Consider the following 5,252-nt stretch of genomic DNA (forward strand, 5'->3'; position numbering starts at 1 on the left):
TTGGTGATAGGAAGGTCATATAGAGTCATGTTATTCTCTTAGAAAATATATTTGCAGACTCTGCATGTTCTCAGGGGGAGCATGGATGGTATAGTGCATCTCAGCATGTACAAAGGGGGAGTTTAATCAGAGAATTCAGCATGTGTCTAGGGGGATCATGATCAATGTTCATATTCAGATGCTCAGATATGAAAGTATTCATCTTGGTCTGCCCTTTTCCCTTGCTGTCAAAGGGGGAGAATATTTTGGTGTTGATTGTTATCTCTAACAGTTTCTACGGCTTGCAGTAATCAACACCAATATGGTTGCCATCAAGTCCAAAGGGGGAGATTGTTGGCACTATGATACATGTGTTGTACTTGATGGAAAGCCACTTGTAGCAGAACAACTCACTTGTATATGGTAACTAGATAAATCTACGTAACTAGATGAATCTACAGGAGAGATATCATAAGTGACAGAATGCATGGCAGTTGTGTTTACAAATGTGACAAAATGCAAGGCAGATCAAAGGAATCATTTCAGAAGTAATATGGTAAATTAGATTATAACAAGTCTATTCATATGGAACAAAGTAATGGTACAAAAGAATAGGATGAAGGAACCAAGGTATACTAATTAGAATAAAGAAGGTAAAAGAAAAGGATGATGTAAAGAAATTTAAGAACTATACACAGGTCCACTTAGTCAAAACAGTGTATACACGCTGGTCCACAGAAAAAAAAGAGTGTATACATATACACACACTCCCACAGGAGGAAAAGCGCATACATGTTGGAAAACCAAGGTTTTGGTCCAAGGTATTGGTCCAAGGCATTTAGTCCAAGGTATTTGGTCCTAGGTATTGGTCCAAGGTATTGGTCCCAAGCGGTTTTGGTCCGAGGTATTGATAAATGATCTAAGTATATAAGGAGGAGAAGATCAAAGGGTTAAGAGTAGAAGTAATGAATATCCTATGAAGTGTTAGATCAAAATAAAATATGCATGTTATGGGTTTTTGATGATTTTCTTGATCTAGACTAAATATGCACCTGAGCATTTGATCATGGATGATATCTAATGATGGATAAGGATGATAATGACTTATCATTATGTGATGGGCTAGATCTGATTGATAACACATGTTTATTCCTTTATATGTGATGATCTAGTTATGTCTGAAGTCAGAAATTGTAGCCAAGTAATAAGTAAGTATTTACAGATCCATACACTGGTTCGCTTTGGTGAAGGTGTGTATACACGTTGGTTCAGCTCTTCCAAGTAGCGTATGTAAAAGAAAAGATTGATGTTCAAGGATGAATAATGTATCAGATCAGTGGTGCTGTTTTACTGCTATCTGTCAATGAAGTCTTCTTAGATCTGAAAGTAAAACTGAATGCATAAAGAGTTTGTGCCTCATTGACTAATTGATAGAGAAAGAAGGGTGATCCTTGTTTCTATCTATTTAGAACTCTGTAATATGACAGTATATCTTCAGAATGTCACTGATTGGTACAGTGTGTGGTTTAGAGGTTTTATGATTCAATACCTTTAGAAGTATACACAGGTTGGGCAAAAGAAAGTAGTGTATACACACAGGTTTGCTTCATTAAAGGAGAGTATACATTCTAACACATGCCTTTTGAGGTTATAGATTAGTTCTGGTTGTTGATGCAATGTTCTCGGTTTAGATATGTGTATTGGTTATAATGATTTGTCTGTTCCATTTGATTGGTTGAGTTTGATTAAGTTTGAATGAATGGTTGCTTCAGTTGCATCTGAGGTTCAGTGATTGCTTGATTCAGTCGTGTCAAAGGTTCAGAGGTTTCAGTGATTGATTTTTTTAGTTATATCAGTGATCCGGACTTAAACAGGAACGCAAAAAATTACAGAGATAACCATAAACACAGATATGCAGCGGAAATAATAATTCATTTCATTAATGTAAAATACTGAAATATGCTTACAAACAGTAATGGAAATAAACCAGCTAGGGCGATGGTAGCTTATCTCTGAGAAGAGATGTGGTGGCTACATCCTCTAAACTATGTTACAATGAGGCTTGAAGGCCTATTTATTGTTGAGAAACAATGGAAAACCCTTAACATTCCAAAACCTAACCTTAGAAGATGAAACGCCAAACTATGGGCCCCGTTTGGGTAAATTGGTACATCAACTTCCCGGGGTCGTAACTTTGGCATACGATCTCCGTTTGATGTGCACAACATCTCGTTAGAAAGATCTATCCGAGCACTGCCACTATGGGAAGGGAAACATCAGTCCATGGACCCATGTTGCCCCCAGATTTCCCAAAAAACATCGTTTAGGGCCTCAAAACGGCTTCGGAAGTTCAGGACCCAAAAAAAACTGCTAAAAATAGTAAGTTGTACTGCAATTATGGAAACTGATAGACTGAAAGAGAAAGTTGTGGGGGTCCAAGTGGGATAGGTGGGTGGCCACCAATATCCACCTAGATCATTCCTCCCCCCTAAGGAAGCAATGGTCCCCATTGTGTTGATTTCCTCCATCTGCTGAACCTGTCCTGCAATCTCTGATGTGTCCAGTAATGGTGGGAAGCATGGTCGATGATGGTCCACATTGAACACTTGGTGCAGGCGAAGGAATGGAGGAATGATGTGCTCCAAAGCATTGTTCCCCATAGCCTTAGTACTGTTGTAAGGACCATGTCAGAGTGGTCTGAGCTTCAGATGGGTTCTGGTAAGGCGTTCTTTCTGTCGATGCAACCAGACTTTGTTGCCCACCTAAAACTTGTGTGGTACCCCTGTGGGTGAGGATAAGTTGTTCCTGTGTTTTGTCATGACCATATCCCTTTGCTACTGCTGCTGCGTGGAGGAACCCTTTGCGGTGGTCATGGATGTAGCAACGATCTTCCCCTTACTTTGGGAGCGAACCAGGCAGAAAATGAATTTCCTAGTCTGGGAGATGAGCTTGCTTCCTTTCTTGGCAATGATCAAAGGGGTGGCAGTAGGTGGGGCTACCTCTGGTATCCTGTATAATGAATTATCCAAAGAAATAATGACAGCGCGAGGCCTTGACTCATACACAACATGTCGCCTCCACAAGTATGGCTGGCCTAATAATACATCGCAAACATCCAGAGGTGTAACATCACACAATACCTTGTCTGTGAATGGTTTGATGTTGTAGGGAAGGCGGCACTGTTGGTGAACTTTGAGATCTCATCCTTCATGAAGCCACCCAATACTGTATGGCTGCGGGTGTGGTGTAGTTGGTAGGCCCAACCACCTCACGACCTCTGCTGAAACGAGGTTCTTTTGGCTACCACTGTCGACAATGAATTGCAGTGGCGAACCCTTCACCCACATCTGTGAGTGGAAAAGACGCTCCCCCTTCTCTGGGTCTTCGGGATCATTCTTCTAGATCTTGGCGGTGGCAACAGTGGCGCTGGGATCCGCATCAATGATCTGCTTCCCTTTGCCATTCCCCTTGTCGGGTTCTGTCTCAGGGTCAAAACATGCATTTGATTCAGAAGCCTTCAACTCGGCCACCAGCAACTGCTTGGTCCGAAACTCACTTATGTTATGAGTGGGACTCTTGTGGAACTCACACCACTTTCCTGTGTCATTCTTCGGCTTCATGGTGTTGTTCTTTTCTTGTGGCTTTGATGGGATGTCTTGGGTCACCCCATCTTGGCTTTGTCCTTTGGGCTTTGGATTTGTAGATCCAAAGTCTTGCTTCTTCTGTTTGAACTTTTGCTCGATTTTGACAGTGTATCGGTACACCGTGCCGAGCGAGGAGATGTTCAAGAACTCCATCTCTTCCTGGATGTATCTGTGTAGGCAGCCACGGTATTTGAGTACCAAATGCAACTTAGAATCTTTGATACCCAACTGTGTGCGAAGGGTATGAAAAATGTTTGTGAACTCTGGCACATCTTGGTCCCGTCCCTGCCACAGTGTGGTCCATTTGATGTATTTGTCCTCATAGCTTTTGATAGGGTAGTACTGCTCCTTGACGACATCCTGAAATGAATCCCAAGTGGGTGCAGCTGAAAATAGTGAGCCTATGCTTTCATTCTTCTGCTCGCAGTAGGTTTCCCACCAGCCCTTAACGTGGGGGGCTGCTTTGAGAAGAGCGAAAACAATCTTTTCCCGACTCAAAAATTCATGAACAGAAAAATATCCGTCTAGCAGATTTAACCATTTGTCTACAACATCTGCATCTATTTGACCCTCGAATGTGGGGATTTCAAAATTAACTTGTACCTTAAATGGTGTGGCATTTCTAGAGTAGTTGTTGGAAGCCGATGCGTCACCTCTGGGTAGCCGCTGAAGGATCTGCGCAAAGCTATCCATCATCGTGTTCGTCTGTCACTCGAGGGCTTCTTCGAGCAAGATTTTGATAGGATCTCCTGCCCCCTCGTCTTTCTTCTCATCCGCCATGGGAGGCCATCGGGATTTGCAAGGCTGGTCTTGCAAAGGTTCGACTAGTTCAAGCCCTAACTCCTTATATCCCGACCTCATTGGGGACATGCAAAGAAAAACAGAGAAAAAGCAAACCGCTTTGATACCACTAATCTTGACTTAAATAGGAATGCAACAAATTACAGAGATAACCATAAACATAGATATGCAGCGGAAATAATACTTCATTTCATTAATGTAAAATACTGAAATATGCTTACAAGCAGTAATGGAAATAAACTAGCTAGGGCGATGGTAGCTTATCTCTGAGAAGAGATGTGGTGGCTACATCCTCTTAACTATGTTACAATGAGGCTCGAAGGCCTATTATTATGAGAAACAATGGAAAACCCTTAACATTCCAAAACCTAACCCTAGAATATGAAACGCCAAACTATGGGCCTCGTTTGGGTAAATTGGTACGTTAACTTCCCAGCGTTGTAACTTTGGCATACGATCTCCATTTGACGCGCACAGTAGCTCGTTAGAAAGATCTATCCAAGCACTACCACTTTGGGATGAGCAACATCGGTCCGTGGACCCATGTTGACCCCAGATTTCCCAAAAAACGTCGTTTAGGGCCTCAAAATGGCTCCGAAAGTTCAGAACCCAAAAAAACTGCTAAAAATAGTAAGTTCTGCTGCAATTACGGAAACTGACAAACTGAAAGAGACAGTTGTGGGGGTCCAAGTGGGATAGGTGGGTGGCCACCATTATCCACCTGGATCAATCATAGATTGATGATTGGGTTTCAGTTATATCACAGATTGATTGGGTTTCAGTGATTGGTTGATGTAGATGTATTTGATGGTTGTATTGCAACAGTGA

Source organism: Pinus tabuliformis, chromosome 6 (genome assembly GCF_031772625.1).
Source record: "Pinus tabuliformis cultivar Carrire ecotype Pingquan chromosome 6, CPIR1, whole genome shotgun sequence".
Lineage (NCBI taxonomy): Eukaryota > Viridiplantae > Streptophyta > Pinopsida > Pinales > Pinaceae > Pinus > Pinus tabuliformis.